This window comes from Rhea americana, unplaced genomic scaffold (assembly GCF_003343005.1).
Source record: "Rhea americana isolate MKP2758 unplaced genomic scaffold, rheAme1 scaffold_127, whole genome shotgun sequence".
Lineage (NCBI taxonomy): Eukaryota > Metazoa > Chordata > Aves > Rheiformes > Rheidae > Rhea > Rhea americana.
Window position 1 is genome coordinate 1,311,535 of NW_028185339.1, and position 17,887 is coordinate 1,329,421.

The following is a 17,887-nucleotide window of genomic DNA, read 5'->3' on the forward strand; positions in this document are numbered from 1 at the left end:
TCTAGAATCATCATTATATGTAGCTGTTTCCTGTAAGTGTCAGCTTTGGGAATTGCTGTGAGATTTTAGCAACGGACACTACAAAAGGCATAAAACTGTCTAACAAGCATCCCAAACTGAGAATAATTGAAATTCTATATGATCTGTTTAAAATCCCTGCATCTGAAAAGCTAGATTTTGTAACTTGAGCTAGACCAGGAGTGCAACGTTTTGCTCYGAGCAGATTGATGAGGAGATAAATCCTGTATTACACTGAACCAGATCAAATTGACAAATTAATGCTTTTATGGAGGAATACAGCTGTCCTGAAAAGGTATTGTATTGTTTTTTTTTCCTACTCAGAATTGTGGTCTAAAGGCATTTATCCCGTTCAGATTTCCTACTAAAGCATTGTCATTTCAACAGCTAATGGCTGCATACACTGTTTTCTAGTGAAGCTTATCATCAGCTGAACTACACGATTCCTCACAAAAAAGCATAAAATTGAGAATGCAACCATCATATTTGCTTTGAAAATCTGAATATCTGGGTTACATAGCTTCTGGAAACATTTGACAGCATGAATAGTGCCAGAAACAGTGCAATAGAACAAAATAAAGGGGAATGAAGTTGCGTAACTTTTACATTTAAAACCACTGCGTGGTATATTCCCCATAAGGAGACATTCTGTTGGAGGAGCAGAGTTCAGTTTTCCACTTAATGCCACTTGCAACTGCTCTTTGGTCAAAAGTATGACGAAGAAGTGAAAATGGACCTCCAAAACCCACAACTCACAAAGCATTTAGGTGATGATCTTGTTATAAAGTCCTGACTGAGCAGGCTTTCAAGTAAACTTAAATTTTTACTTATGAAAATGTTTTTATAAAATGCTTAAACTTAARTTTCCTGCAACAATATTTGCTGACCTAGCTGAAATGTCACAGGTTATCTTTCCTGACCATAATTTTTATATACTGCATAGCAATGAATGTAAATTAATCTTTAAAGCGTTAGAATGAAGCAGGAAATTATGCAGGAACAACTTCCTTAACTCCTAAAGGAAGACACTTTGGGGATACAGGCAAAGAGCAGTTTCACTGAGAATAGTTATTTGTACAGAAAAATAACATTTCCAACGAAGATGTCTATGAAAAGGGAGAATTTTTATTATCTGGACGGGAATTTCTAGGATACCTTGCAATTAAAATCCTATCATTTTATACAAGGAGATGTGGTGGTTTTAATAGCCTCTATTTTGTTTTTTCTCTGAAAAAAAAATAASTCTGTGGTATCTGTACAACGAGGCCTCCCAGTACTGTGCCAGGTCACTGATTTAATAAAGGCTCACTTGGAAGACTGCCATCTACCTAATTAACCTCATTGCTTCCGAAAATACTGATACAGCTCTTGGAGATCTCTCCTCCAAGCGGTTTGACGGCTTGTTTGGTGAGATGGGGGGGAAGGATGGTCTTTGAAAGGCACACAAGGAAATTTGTAATGATATTCCTTGCACGGGCAGCTGCGAAGCCACAGGAAAAGTTACTTCCACAAGGTAGTATGGCCTGAACGACTGGAGGGATCGGACACTTGGACGGTCCTTTGCCTGATGGTGGTGGCCCAGGCGGGTGGCAGGGTGATCCTGCAGAAGAGGTGCCGCCTGCACCTCACCTCCACGGGGACATCCAAGCAGGTCTGTGGGCTTGCAGGATGCCAGGAGGATGCTTGCTCACCTGGCTGTCTGCACCCCGGGGCTCCAGCAGCAGCCCGTCATTCACAATTAGGCATGTCCTGCCTCTTCTTCACCACATCTACAGCCATATCTGAAGTTCATGTTATTTAAGCGCAGTCCATCTTGCGGTAAAGGGGTTGTAACATATTTAGGACTTAATAATCAACGTTTGGCTGTCTCTTTTTAAGAGTTTATACTCACTCTTTAAAGTGCTTTTATAATTCAACACTTTATCAAGCTGTTCTGTATTTTGAGCACTTCTTATGAGAACCTCACACTAGGTAACTCCAGCTACTGCTTTTTCTCATCTCAAATAGTACCTTTCTTTTGCCTGTATCTTCCTGAATAGTATCACAAAGCTTATTTTAGGCCAAGAGGATTAGCATACAGGCAACACCTCCAGCACCTGTTTTCACACTAACATTAAATATACATGAATAATGTATGACCCACAATACTGCTTTACTGAGTTATGCAGCATTTTAATTTTTTCCTACATGATTTTATTTAGTAACACAGGAATTACGTGTTGGAGTAGACTACAGGTTTACCTTGTCCTATTTCCTTTCTTTGGCTTTAAATTCACTGCAGGAAAAACTTGTCAGTTAATGCAAGACAAAATGTTAGTGAAGACATTTACCATTTATAGCTATACTGCTTTTTTTTATGTTAACTGACTGAGGAAAACTCTTAGCTTCCTTGCTGCTCCCACATTACCTGCTAACAAGAATTTTATCATGTTATGTGATTTTCCCCAGTAAAGGTGCACTCTCTGAGAAGTCAGGAGAAGGCACAAGAATCTTTGTTACGAACAAATCCACGGGTAGTTTCTTCCAGTCTTCTCATGTAGAGTTCACATAGACAGTGGAAAGTGCAATTTTTAATTTATTTCTACCTAAGATAATGTTATATGTTTCTATCATCCATGTAGAACTAGGCTGGGACATGCTACTCCTTGCCCTTTTATACTGTAAAAAATGTGTTTAAGAAAAATTAAAGTTATCATGCCATCTAAAATTAAAAAATAAGGGAAACTGATAGTCTTTGAACATTTTGGACAATTTTTACTGACTATTCCGTAGCCAGCGCTGTCAGTGTGAGATATTGTCAATGATATTTCACTTACATCATATATGCAGTCTAAACACTATAAGAACCTGAGGCTGCTACACTCGAGATAGCAACTCTCAAGGTGAAAGTGGTGGGAAAATACCCTTGTAGTATTCCTCACAGTTTTCTTAACTTCTAGAAAAATATGCTTCAATATATACCCACTTTTCAAATTTAAGAAAGACACATTGTTTATTTTGCAAGGGGAACAGAAGGACAACCCTTTCTTCAGGGTATTTTAAGCTGCTTTTTCCTGTAGTACTTTTAGGGACATTCTGAAGATAATTTTTATGTATGATATTCAAAAAAAAATGAATAAATAATCTGTGTCATATATCTGTAGAACAAAACAAGAAAAGACAACTTTGTGTAATTTGGCGCCAAAAAATGATTGGAGGATGCGGTCAGTACAATTTTATGGCTCCTAGGCCATAGCCTTTTTTTCAGACCATTCCATTCCAACATCTCAATGCAAGCACTGTCCATGCCCTGGATGGCTTTATTCAATTAAAACTATTTCCCAAGGTCTTCTGTTCCTGTGGTGGAATCACGTAGCACAGACATGTGCATCCGTTGAACTTCAATAGTATCTGCTGCCAGCTCAGCAGCTTAAGGTCATCAATACTTTCTAAGAGGAAGAAACCACTCCAAAGCATTATCTGCTGGCCTAACTTCTTCAGAAATGAAAGCTGCTGACTTCCTCTACAGCCACGCTTCTGCCAACGCTTTTGCGTGCATTGCTTTAACTTGTGTTTACAAGCTGCTTTCTGCTGAGTATAAGCTACAACTTGCATTTGCATTCTGCCGGCGGATCTTACTGAAGGTGGCCAGGCTCTAGGTCCGAGTGTCTCGCCTCCCACATGCGAGTGCCAGATGAGCAGTACAGCTCTGTAGTGACAGATGTCTCTCACAAAGCAAGGCAGCATGCAATAAATGTTGTTCTTTGCTTTTAAAATTCACTTCCTTGAATATTTGCAGGTCTGGCTTTCTATAAGCCAAAGGCCAGGAGTTGAGATTAAAATCAGACAAGATCAAATAAAAGATCTAAAAGAGGATGTGTTAGTAAAATTGGTATAGATGCTGTCTTTCAGAGGAAAAGTTTGATTAAGTCATATTGACTTAAAGCTACTTCATTTCTGAATGAAAGCATCCATCAAGAGTTTAACTTCACAAACAGTTTACATAGTTCAYGAGTTTTTATTTCCTGAGTTGTTGTATTTAGACAGCATTAAGCCCCCGCAGCACAAGAACCCACTAGTTCCTGAATACCTAATTTCACCATGTGAAAATTCGGAGCAGAGCTAGCTATGAGCAACAGTAAGTCTTCCTAGCTWACCCAATGAAAACCAGAATGGCCCACTGTTTGGCTGACAACCTATTTAACTGCAACGTAATTCAAGTTCTGTATCTTACAGACTTGGTCATAGCAAAGCAGATTTTCACTGGATCATCAAAAAACATTTTTGACCTAGGGTCAAATTTTAACTCTCTTCCATTTCCTGCTGAGATGCTGAGCTGTTCAAAATAAAAAAGGTTGCCAACATAAAAAAGGCAAATTTATACACACGCACACAGGCACAGACCCAGACCCAGATCCACAGTCTTCTGTGTGTATTCTCAGAAATGGTTTAACTGTTTGTGGTCAAACCTAGCATAAACAATTGTCTTAAGTAAAAGCCAGGTACAGAAAATTGCAAYCCCAAAAGATGATACAACTGAATAGCCAGAAAAAAAACCTTTTGAAATGGAAATTCTCGATAATTTGTATTCTACTTTATCCCAGATATACAGTCTAAAACTGTTCTTTTATCTGCTGCTTCAGGTAAGTGTAATACTGGTGTCTACTATCCCCAGGGTAGGAAGAGGGCTGGAAGAATGAAGAGCATTGCTGAGGCTGAAAGACTCAAGACTGGGGAAACAAAGATTACTAGTCAGAGCTCAGTATCATCTGGCACCGGTTAACCTAAAAGCCAACCCTGAGCAAGCGCTTGGCTGTGGCTTCATGACCAAACTGCTGTGAGAAAGAGCTCTGAGTATTGGTCTGCTGAAAGCTATTTTGCTGCTGTTCTGTGGCAAGATGACACTATTTTTCCAGCCTGCAAGTGTTTTAGTCTTTCTATTTAAGGTGAACAACCTCAGGAACTGCATGTTTTCTTTAACTCCTCTCAGTGTCTTCGTTTTCCCCGGTGGAGACGATGGTGTTATTATTCATATGCACCAGGGCTTTGTTCTTGCTTAGGCTGCTGTGTCTTGTCTGAAATTACTCATGTGTTCGCATCCCTGACATGGGAGTAAGCTTCAGGGTACCGCTACGGTACCCATGCTGCAACACCTCCTCAGCTGGAGTTCATTCCTGCACAGTAACGCTGCTGAGAACTTGAGGCAACCTGCGGGAAAGTGGTTGTGACAGCAAAGATGTAGTAATCCTGTTTATCCTCGTCGTGGCCAGGCTCTGAGGAAGCGCTCCAGAGCACTGCAGTCTGCTTCTCTCCCAGGATCCGCAGGGAAATGACTCCATGACATGCAGGCAATTCGCATCTTAGTCAGCACCAGCACATTTGAGGAAGAAACCTAGCAAGAGCCTGCTTCCTGCACCAGCTCCTTCAAAGTCGGACAGGCATTGGCAGTAGTGCGCTATTACCAAAAACGTATGGACTTCTGTGTGGAGCTCTGCGAGGCTGGTTAAGCTCCCTGCACAAACTGCAACGGCTGATGATACCGTTTGCGGATGCCGCAGGAACCAACTTGGTGGGGTGGTAAATGGCAATAAGGCAGAGCAGCCTGTTTGCTGCTCTGAGCCTGCTCAAACAAAATCCTCTCCAAACACAGCTCGGTACCGTGGGGAACACCGGCTGTGCTTAAAAGAAGAGGGGACCATGTCTCAGACAGCAGGACTCTCAGGAAAACAGCTGGTCGTGGCGGACTGAAGCAATGCAACGTGCACATCGGCAGGGCTGAAAGGGGAGCAGTGGAAAGGCAGAGGCAATCTTACCCCTCTTCAGATGCGTGCTAGGCACGCATTTACATTCGTTTTCACAAAGGTTAGAGTAATGGGGAAAAAGAGACACACTTTATGGAACGGCCTGGTAAAAACCTTKTAGGGTGAGAGATTAAAAATATTCATTTTCTCTGTTATAATAATAAGAACCTCAAGTTCTTATGTACTTTCGTACAGAGAGAATGACAAGAATTCTTTTAYGAATGAGAGAAAAGCTTTACAAAAAATGATGTGTTGATGTTAAATACAGACAAATTTACCTTTTAGAAAAAAAGTGCAACTTTAAAATAATGGTGGTAATTAATCTCTGATRTTTGGTACTAAATGAAGATGTACCACCTCCATTTCTTCAAATTTTCTGGGGCATCATTAGAGAATGGGCCTGTTTCTACCACGTTGTTACAGGTACTCTGTGAACCCTGTCACTTTCCAAATTTTTTTTCAATGATTTGGAAATAACTGCAATGTCAAGATAAAAAACTGTGGTGACACAATGGTTGTTGGAGTGACTGTTCTTGGGGGAAGTCAGACTGTGGTTTAAAAGCAAGCTTTAATCAAGCAACCTACACTGAACTTATGATAGGAGTGAGGAAAATTCCTTGTCTTGTTTTATAGAGGAGGTAGACTGAATGACTAACTGGGCTGATTGGCCTTAAAATAGAATTAGTCATATGGCTTATGTGAGTAGGGCATGCATCACCAGACACACCCATGGGTATACATAATTTATTTTAAATCATTTTGGGCAGTTAAAGAATATGAAATTCTGGAGCATTTAAGTTTAGAGTAGTAATTTTCCTTAGACTGTCAGCAGGAAAAAGTACACACTTCCAGAGGTGCTTTAGAGACCCTACATGAGCTGGCTAGAAATAAAGTATTCTTCATCATCTCCACAGCTTGCTTTAAGCCAAAGGAACACCTCTATACTGTATATTGCGCTTAAACTATCAAGACAATAGTATTTTAATGTTTCTAGTGTTTTGGGAATTACATAGATTTCTCATGGTGAGTGTAATAAATGATGGAAACTTCTGTTGTGATTTTCTACTGATGTTTTAACTGAACATTGTAAGAGTGGCAAACCTCAAAGCGGAGATTATATTTTGTCATGATTTTAAGGAATGAGGTGTTCTTACAGTCAGTCAGTAAAATATAAAGCTGTCAAATCTTGGAAGTTACAAAATATTTAATATTCATGTGCTATGAATTTACAGATTTGAGCCAAGTGTAGAACATAGAAATCTTGATTTGTCTTAAAACAAAGACAGACCCTGTGCATCTGAAACAGTACCTAACTTCATTCTGTATTTTGGGGTGTCGACACCAGCATTAAACCTTTCCCCAAAAGCATATCTTGAGAGAGAGGAAAGACACCATGGCCTTGCAATAGCAAACCAAGCTAGGAGAATGCATAAATATCAGACAGTAACYCTTGCTCTTAATCCCTTCCCCCTCCCCAGAGAGCTCTATAAAGAATAGTCTTGTGCTCTAGATTTTTATACCTTTCTTTGCATAATAGTAAACGTTAGTGGCAATGACTCACAAAGTTATTCAGCCTTCATAAAAGACCAACTTTTGTTTGACTGCTTGACCTCCCTTACAAATGAGTTCCACAGGATGATTCTAGTATATGTCCATAAAGGAGTTTTTTATTGCCTTGTAATTCAGCAATAACCTCCTTGTTCTCCTAGTGTGCAAAAACATAAAGATAAGGAAGACGGACAAATTTTTGCTCTCTTTTATTCTTTCATTCTACATACCTTACTTAAAGCTCAAGAGTCAGGTATATTATGTGTAGACTTAGTCTCACAAATATGAAATAGTCATAATTCAGGTTTAATAATAAGGTTTGCTACCTTAAACTTTTTTATACTGCAAATATGAATTTTATTCCAAGATGTGAATCAAYATCCTTCCACATAATCTATTTTTATCTTTTAATCCGTCTTTTATACCTTTATGAAAGAAGTGTGATTTTCCAGCTTTCGGGGTGGCAACAATATAGTATTATAAGCAACAAGTTTGTAGAATGTCAACCTCCTGGCTTCATCCTCCCATCTAAGTTAGCAGCTAGGGCGCTCACTTGAAAGACGGAAGATGTCTCTGTCTCCAGATCTTCCACTGATTTGTTGTGTAGTTGCTGCCAAACCATCTCCCCCAGTCTCTGTGCCTTTGTTTCTTTTCTTCTTGTTTTGTATTTTTGGTTAGATTTCAAATTATCTTCAGCTGGAGGATTATCTTTCAGTATGTTTGTGGAAYGTCTAGCACAATAGAGCTTCAATGGTGACTGCAGCCTCTGGGCACTACCTTAATATAAATATGAGAGAGACAGAGAGAAAGAGGGAGGCATTTCACCAAGGTACTCTGATTTTACTTTCTACAGACTAAACACAAAATACAAAATCACATCTTTCAATTGCTAAAGACCCATCTCTTCYATGAGCTGCTCAACCAAGTTGCTACTGGAACACTTCTTTTTCTCTGAATTGGTTTTTGATTATGTTAATCTGTTCCCCAGATGTTACTGAGAAGATCTGAATACGTAGACGGATCTTGAGTCACACGGTTAAGGCAAACACTTAGTGTGAGTAGGTGTACAGTGTGGGGGATGTCAGCCGTGCACAATACAGTACGGTGTCGGAGATCTACATGACAAACTCCGGTGACATATAGGGACACTGGAGCAACAACCTTTCCAGTTTCTAGTTCAGCACTAGCTCTGCRGTCTTGGCAGGTCACTGCGTACATGCACCTTTATTGTCCTTAGTAGTGTGGCTACTCTGGGGATGTTAAAAATCCCCGTGCTTTCACGATGGAGCGTTTATACCACTTACTTTGTTTTGTCCAGATCTGCTGCTCTGTAGCACTTTTTATGCCAGTTGGCTGCCTTTCGAGTTCTACTTTGTCTGTCTGTTTTGSAAAACTCTTTGAGATTTTGTTCCCTATTCTCAGATAATCCAAAATAAAAGCTCTGTGTTTTTTTTTTTTACACCAGTAAAAATATGATTATTTTTTAATCTCACCTGGAGACCTACTTGAGTCTCCTGCTGAATTAGAAACGGGATTTTGTGATAAAAGAGTGGATACTACACTCTTATGGATTAGTTTTAATGTAATTATTAGGTTATACTGAAAAACCTTCCTACGTATGTAGGGACTTAAGGACTTAAGGACTTAAGTCTTTCTGGTCTACCCTGTGAGATGCTATGTTGCTGGAACTGCCACAGTAGTCAGTGTGGTTGCCCCACCGTCCCTTCTCCACTGCTGTCCCTGTAAGCCGTGGGCTTCGCTGGCTATCTTGCTCGAACTGTGGGACTGTCTCTGAGACAACTTTCTTCACCGGCCCTTTTACCTGACAGGGATCAGGGCTCTTTTTTTATTAAATTTTATTTACCATAAATCTCTTCTATTTCTCAGGACCAATGCCCTCTGCAGCGTCCAACCAAGTAAACAGGCCATCTAAAAGACAAAGCGCTGGAGGGCCCTGAAGAAAACAGATCCTCTGATACAAGTAATAAGAGCAAGGGAACAATCATCCTGTGCCTCTATTTAGTTTATTTATTTAGTTAACAGAGTTTAACAAGGGAGTGATTTTGGCTGGAATATGAAAGAAGTTGAACTCCGTTGTATTAACTCTGCTGGCTTTGAGGTCAGTGGAAGATTTGGTCCACCCTGAGCAGCAGTCTTCCCCAATTAATGCTGTCCTGCTTACTCCACATGAACGCACTGGAGAGCTGTGCTCTGTTTAGCCTGGGCTCTTTGAAATGTGAATCACTCCAGGACAGCCTCTCCCAGACTAGACTAGGAAAGCTGATTATCACTGATTTACAAGCCTTTAGAGATCAAAATGGGCCAAACCAACATTTCCTCTCTTCTCCTTTAAAACCACAATAGAGCGTCTGTCTGCTTTTGAAAGTAGAAATTCTTTCCATAGTGATTTTGTTCTTTTGCACTTCTACTGATGAATAATTTACTAATTTYTCCTCATTGTTTCAAGACAGCTTGCGATTAATGAGGTTTATTTTTTCAATTATTTACTTTTTTGTTGTTTGGGCAGCAGCATCCACACTGACTTCAGCCTAGCTCTGGCAATAATAGACCTAACTCTGGGGCTGCGCTGTAACACATGTGTACGTGCGACAAGAGAGACACAATTCACRTGCAGAGGGAAATGAGGACAGCCACTGACAACCACAGGAGCTTCATAACATGGGCCACTTAATTGAGAGAAGTTGTCTTGTAGCTGCAAGTGTCACATTCCCTCTTTCTTTTTTTTCTTTTCTTTTTTTTTTTTAAAAAAAGTCTCCTTTTTGTTATTAGCTTAGGCCACCACCTACAGAAAGTAAACTGTTTCATACCTTAGTTTATTAATGGAAAGATTGGAAAAATGCACATAAGCAGGTCACTGGGCTGATAGGATTACTGGATGGTATTACTTATAAAATAGATTACCTCKCAATTGCTAATGGAAATATATTTTGCCACAGTGCTGGATTCTAACACATGGATTTTGAGGGAAATGTAGTTTGAACAACATCAGCATATGCCAACGGCAAGGCAGATGTGGGGGATGCAGTGCAGAGCTCTGCTGCTGTCTGYTTGGGACCTGCTGTGCAAACCCCTCTGCTAGGTTATGTGGTAGAAAGCCTGTCTTCAGAAGCACAAAGGAGCACAGAGATACAACAGCGGTGGGGTGACCTGAGTAACGCTGCCCCAGGCCATTGCAGCGGGGACCAGCCCAACCAGGGCTCATCTCCATGAGCACAGAGCAATGCAGAGGTGCAGCAGCCAGTGGGGAACCCGGGGCTCAGAAAAGGGACGCCCCGTCCAGCTCCTCGTGGGAGTCCCTGGGGAGCGTCAGCCCCACAGCCTGGGGTGAAAACCAGCATGGTGAGGCAATGGGGGCGGCTCTCCGGAGAACCTTTGGGGCTGAGGGGGTTACTGCCAAGAGGCGTATGGGGCACATTGTGGGGTGCAGGGAAAGAGCATTTCAGCATCGTGCAAGACTTACCGTGGGATGTGTAGGGGAGGAACCAAAGGTGGGGAAAGGGAGGGATTCAGGTGGTCTGGGGAGAAACAAGCAAGAGACATTTGAAGGATATGAGGGTAAAAAGGGGCTGGTCAGCACCTCTGTCTGGCTGTGCCTTCCGACTGATCAGCACAGTCTCTCCTGTCTTACTAAATTCCTTTCTCTTTTTCTGGATAAGGGGGTCTATTCTGTGCACATGTGCGTGTGTGGAGGTCTGAGTGCAAGTAACTGGAGTCAGACCATGGGCAGCAGGGGAGCAGAGTGTCTGTGGTGCCAGACATGTGGTGCCATGTGTGCATGCATGACTGGTGAGCGTGTTTGTGTGTCCCTAAGGGTGAGGCACCTGGAAGAGTGAGGATCTTGGACCAGCTGCTGGATGAAAAGGATTCAGTGTGTGCGGTTGTGATCATGCGCACACTGGACCTCTGCAGCTGCTGGAGTGGTCTGTGTATGTTCAGCTGCCAGCAACAGCGGAGACCGGAGATCCAGGAGCAGCTACAGGGCAGATGTAGTGTCTGAGCCCAGCTGCTGGAGAGATACACCCTGCACATGAGTATAGATATGTCCCACTAATGGACCTTCCTCCTAACCAGCCAGAGAGGGGACCAGGATGAGGCTGTTGGTGCTGTTTGTGTTTGAGATAGAGCTGAGTGTGTCTGTCTGTGCTGATCAGCGTGGCTGGCCATGTATTTATTTTTACACATATGTTTTATATGTGTGTTGGTGTGGATGTCTGCTGGGAATACATGCTCAGCCTCACTACTGGTTGGATCTGGGACTTGGAGCTGTGGAGTCTTGCCCCCTGAGGTGACCTGATTTGGCCTCCCTGCCTACCATCCTCCACCTGTGCACTCTGGATGCAATCGAAGTTCTTAATCTTTGTAAAATATCTTGGCCTGGAAAACCTGCACTCTTAAAACACAAACATTGTTGATGACAAAACCCCAGTATAAGGAGGGGCTAGTCAGCTAAATACTGAGCATTTGAATTCTAAGGATCATACTAGAAAATTCTATAAAAATAGATTTTTTCTACTTATTATACTTACTAGACTTACTAAACTTATTAGTTGTCAAAACAACTGCCAGATGAGGCATTATGTTGTTTCTGAAACAGCAATGACACTGCTTCACTGTATAAAAAAAGGCAGGTTGGGATTCATGCTTTGTGCTTGTGTTGGGGCAGAAAATCATTTCACACAGAACTTCCCCTGTGAGCCAGTTCAGGGAATAGCCTTGGTTATTAGCTAAGCTAAGCTACATGTCCACCCCTGAGCATAGTAGTTGTAACACTCTGGGTAGTACATGCAAGGGTTGCACATAGCGTAACACAGGAGAGGGATATTGATTGGACCCTTAAGTAAAAACAAGAACTCAGGGCCTTCAGAAGCCATATGACTATCTGCTCTAAATGAAAGATACAGTTCTTCATTGCCCCATGTAAAACATGCGTATAAGTGTGTATGTATCCTAAAGGAAGGATGATAGAACAAATACATGACATTTTGCTTGGTGCACTGCTGAAAGATGTTCGRGTACCCTACTGGTGAGAAGAAGAACCTAAAGACGGTAAAAAATAGTATCTATATCAGAGGGCTAGGACTTGGGCTTCAGGCTGGGAAATGCAATTGTATTAAGCATTTAGTTTAAAATGTAACCTGGATCAGACTGGCACCTATGTGGTTCAGTTATAAACCTGTATACACAGTACACTGTGCTAAGCCACATATTCACAATGTGGGCATGAACAAACTACCTTCTGGCCTGTTGTCCAGTCATTCCGCAGAATCAAAGAGTTTGGTCTGGCACCTGCAGCCATTCTTTCCCCCTCCTAACCACATCAAGAGCATTCCTAGCATTTTCCCTAGGAGGTTACAATCATTTCAATCATAACTTGAATAAAAAATGTTGGCATTTGTCAACACACTTATAAAATCTTCACCTGGAATCTCTCTTTTCTTGCTAATGAAAAACACTTGACTGCAGAAAAGCATTAATTGACATAAAAGTGCTGGCAATGCAGCATCCAAACAGCAGATTTGGTCTTGAGAACTATGCCCATACCACAGCTTTACTACTCTGGCTTTTATACATTAAAGATCTAAACATAGATGGCCCACAGGAGGTTGCCCCTTCTGCTGGAGAGCTGCAAAGAGACAGGGGGTGAAGAGTGCTGCCAACATCCTCTCTCCTTTCTGTGGGAGTAAAGGAGAGGGAGCAGTAAATGAAAAGGGAAGGCAATGAGCTAGAAGGGAAGACAGAAGATATGTAGAAGTTGTTTCAACACAAAATGAGAGATAATGACATTTGTTTGGTGTGCCACTCTACACCTGTTAAGAACATGAAGTTTTGGTAAAAATGCTATATTTCAAGAAATACAAACGTATTGAACCAGATTGATAATGGTGGTGTCAATATGTGTCATTTTATTAACATATTCTATCAGCCTAAAGGCAACTGCTAAAAGTTATCTCAGAGTTTGTTTTTGAGAATCAAGCCATTTTAGGAAAGGCATTCATACATTCCCAGTACTGATGGCCAAGGATACAATGCTCCTCTCCTTGTAACTGTGCAGACCACACTTTGGAGACGTTTGAATTAAGCTCTTTTGCTAATTCATCAAATGTGTCCTTCATTCTGAAGAAGCAGAATGGGAATTTCTGCATCAGGGACTCATTACTCCAGCAATATTCAGAAGAGATATGAAGGGAGAGGTGCAGAGCTCTTTTATCAACTCAGATTAACTGCACCAGGAAGGTTTGATAATTTTATTCAATCATAGAAACATTTCAGGCCAAGTTAAAGTTAGTGGATTTAGCCCTCTCACCAACACCAGCAACTGGCAGCCCTCAGATATATTCAGTTTCTAATGCATTGGTAAGATAGGATAAGGCTGGAGAGAAGTCAGAAGGAATTATTTGTTTAACCCTTCCCCCCCCCCCCCAAAAAAAAAAAAAAAAAAAAAAAACAGGAAAAAACCCAGGCAACAGAATGTGAGTGGGTACAACAGCCATTTTTGGCTGTGTGTGCTGTGTGGTAGAGCCTCTGCCCATGGTGGCCTGATCTGTTCTTCCTGAACCTTTAATAATCTGGGAAGAGCTGCACAAGTGAGGTCGTATTTCAAAGCRGTTTTCAGTGGCAAATGCGAGTGAGTTCTTGTGCCCACCTAAAGTGAATGGCACTCCAGAGATAACCTCCAAGCAGTGGAAAAGTGTCATATTGTTCAGCCGTCAGGGTAGGGTAAACAAATTTGAAAAGGAGATCTGAATACAGCCCTGTTCTGTTAGGAAAATTTGTAATGCCAATGGACCGTGAGCTTTTCAGTGCAGAACCCACCCAGCCCAGTCCCATTCCCTCACCTGCCTTCCTGCATGGCCTCCTTCCCAACAAAAAAGGAACCACAACATCAATCAGTCCACCTGTAGCTGGCAACATAACCCAGGCACTTGCGTGCTAGGCACAGCTGAATGTTTGCTACTTTTGACCCAGCTTAGTACAAGCCACATAGTGATTACTTGATCTAGGTGGTTTGGGAGAAGGGAGGACTGGAGAATAATTTGCAGTAAAATTAAGAAGCTGTGTTTTTCCTGGCTGCCTTCATTTCCCCTCTCTCTTTAAAATTCTCCTCACTTTTTAACAACACTTGCTTTGGGCATATGCTTATGGCGAACCTGAAGAATTTGTTTTGTTAAAAGAAGGCATGCATGCTTGCCAGACAGATTTTTTTTCAAGCTACACGTTCTACTGTTCATAAAAGTCAGATGTATAATGCAATCTCTTCTAGATAAAGAAGAGTCTTTGAAAGTGGAGCATGAGGAAGAGTGACAGGAATACATTACTACACAGATAAACTAATCATAAAAGTGACATCTGAGGGAACTGGAGACAAGTAGTAAAGTAGAAAAGAGGTGCAAAGGAACTACGTCCATCAGTCCAGCCTAGGAGGTGAGAATGAGAGGGAAAAGCAGCTGAACAGGCAAAAGGCAGAAAATCAGTGGAACAGGATGTGAGTATCAGTGCAGTAGAGATATGGATGAAAAGGATGAGAGGCCATAGGGTGGGATTTCTGAATGAAAAAAATGGCACTAATGACAACAGAGAAAATAGTAGTAAGGGATGTGTAAAACAAAAGCTATAGTGACGTAGAATGAAAAGGTGTTGAGCAAGCAGTTGAACTAGATGACCTTCTGAGGTCCCTTCCAACCTGAATATTTCTATGGAAGCAAGCAAGCAATTTATGCATTAATAGGTTATAATCATTGTATCTGTTTTGTGGCAGCACTTTGAAGCTTCATAAGATTAACACCACTGTTGTAGGGTGCAGCATATACAGATATGCCTAGGTCCTATGCAGAACATATGCAGACTGAATCATAGTCCCTTCCCCACGCAATGCTTCGTACTTCTTGTTTTATCCTACGTCTCAGTTAGCTTGACGGATATGAATGTCTTTGACTGTCCTTGATATTGCAACCAAATAAGCGGAGAATGACAAAAAGAATAGAAAGTGTGCTTACAAACCAGTAAACAAAGTAATCAGACTTCCATTGAGTGAGAAACCAGTGGACAGATTTCCAAAGAGCTTAGAACCCACCCAGGGAGAGAAATTTCAGCAGTATCATTTAAGTGGTGTAGCCAGACATTCAAGTGTGCATGTTTCTAGCATTTAGATATTTAAATAAGAAGAGAATGTCTTTGAAAGCCTGAGCCCTCATGTTTCCTGTGCATTCACTTGTCTGAAAATACTGTCCCTTGAAAAGGGCCATCTGATGTGGACAGAAAAAAAAGCCCCAGGCTTGTTGGGATTCTGTTTCTTCTGCAGTGGAAAAAGCTACAGCAAACCTTTACTCTTCGCTGACTCTTATTGACAGATTACTTTTGTGGGACAAGGCAAAGTAGTTGGCATTGGTTTTGTAGCATCATACTAGCACGAATTTTTCTGGTATGTAGAAATGTATTTTCTGATATGTGGACCTTCTGCCAATGGAAAGCCCAGGCTCTGTGTCATCTTTTTCAGACTCCTCTCCGTAGTTTTGCTAAGTTATAATAGAGCAAAAATTGAACTGTGGTAAACAGTTATAGCACCACTCAAGGCACTTGAACCTAGATCTCCCCTTGCAGCTGGGGATCTGCTCCTAACTTTTTGTGCATGAAAGCTCTTCCACGCAGATAATCTTTTACTCTGCCTTTGCAGATTCAAGAGTGAAAAAATACTTCTCCCTAAGTATTTCATCTCTCAGTTGAACCACATTGTAATTTTCTGCCTGGTTTTCTAGTCTATTTTTGAGTGGTGTTTATTACTCTGTCCTTTCCAAGCAAAAAAAAAAAAAAAATCATTGAACTCCTATGGGAAAAGGAAAAAAGGAAAAGGTTCAGGCTTCTTGAAGAATGTTTGGGAGCTCTGAGATGCTTAAAACTTCAGCACTACCAGAGATTAACCACTATTTCTGTGGTTTTCAGTACCCTTTTAGTGCAACAAGAAATGAATCATCTAGAAAGTACCTGAACAAAAAATTGAGAGCATGGTGGAAATGTCCCTGGAATACTTGGTCTTGACAGTAGTTGTCTGTATTTATGTCTTGCATCAATTAAATAAAATTGTGTTGCTTATAATCTCGTTCTACTGTTTTTGTATGTGCTGTATCAACTCTCTTCATCTGAGTCCCAAGATAAGTATCTTGTGACTTGTTTAGAGACCCTGCTCCAGTATCACAGTGACAATGTGAGAGTCTTCACATTCATACAGTTTGTTTTAAAGAAAGTTTATAGATTCCAAGTATGCGAAGCCTCAAAACGTGATGCAGGTATTCCTGAGATGCTTAGAAACCATAGAGCAAATTTTTCATGATTTCATAATTCCTAAGCCAAACAAGCATAAAGTTCTCCATCTTTTTCTTTTCTTGCTCTCTTGGTTACTTTCTCCAGATCACTGATGTATTTGCTTATTCATCTCGCCAGCAAACATCACTCACAAGCTTGCTGAAGGTTCCCATTAGAGAAATGTGAACTACCAAAACCATGTTATTGCTTGTACTCGTTACCTGGGGAAAAAAAAAGAAAAAAAAAAAAAAAAGAAAGAAAAAAACAGCCAGAAATTCCCCTTTAGTCACTGGGACTCTACTCAATGAGACAGAATGAATCTTTGTTCCAATTACCAAAAGCACTAAAATACTATTTTCTGAGAGCTGAAGAACAAAATACTGCCCTTGGAAACATGCATCTGTCTAAATCTTGAAGCCTTTCTCACTGCATCCAATTCTGGAGGAATATTTTTAGCTCTTGAATTTAGCCCTTCAGAATGTCTTGTGGTTTCTTTCAGGAGCAAGCTCAATAAATGACTTTCTTCACAAACAACCAAAGTGTGAGTACCAAGCTCATGCCCTACAGAGTGCAAAAGTTCAGAGCACAAAAGCCCATCTCAGTGTCCCGTGTCCCTCCTTGCATACACAACCAACAACAGTTTTTGCAGATGGGTTTAGGCCATGAATGGAAAAGATTCATGCCAGTGTTGCTCTCTGCAGCAGCTTTTGAGTAGAAAAGCTGATGTCTATGTCCCTCATGTCTCTGACACCTGTGTTTGGACTTGGGCAGAAGCCACTCCCAACAGAAGCACATGCACGCACACACACATATGCGCACACATGCACACATTGCACACACATTGCGCACACAGCTCCATGCACACGCAAGGGGCATCCAAGCTTATGAACGTTTTCCACTGCTGCCTTAATTAAAACAATATTGTTTATTATGTGGGTCTGTTTTCTTTCTTTCAACACCTCTGTTTTTAGGTTATAATTCCTTTATATCTTCATTGTTTTTTAATAATTGGACAAAGTGTTTCCCAGCTTAACTTTTTAGAGAATGGCAAGAATCCCAGCAGCCATGTCACTGGGCCAGGATTTCAGTATTTCCAGAGCCACACATTTGTCCAGGATATTTATGTCATATTTAGCTTGGTTACTAGAAGCAGAATTTTAAGAGTGGAAAAAAATTTTTTTAAGCATAATTTACTTCTATAAATCTGAGATTAGTACCTTAGC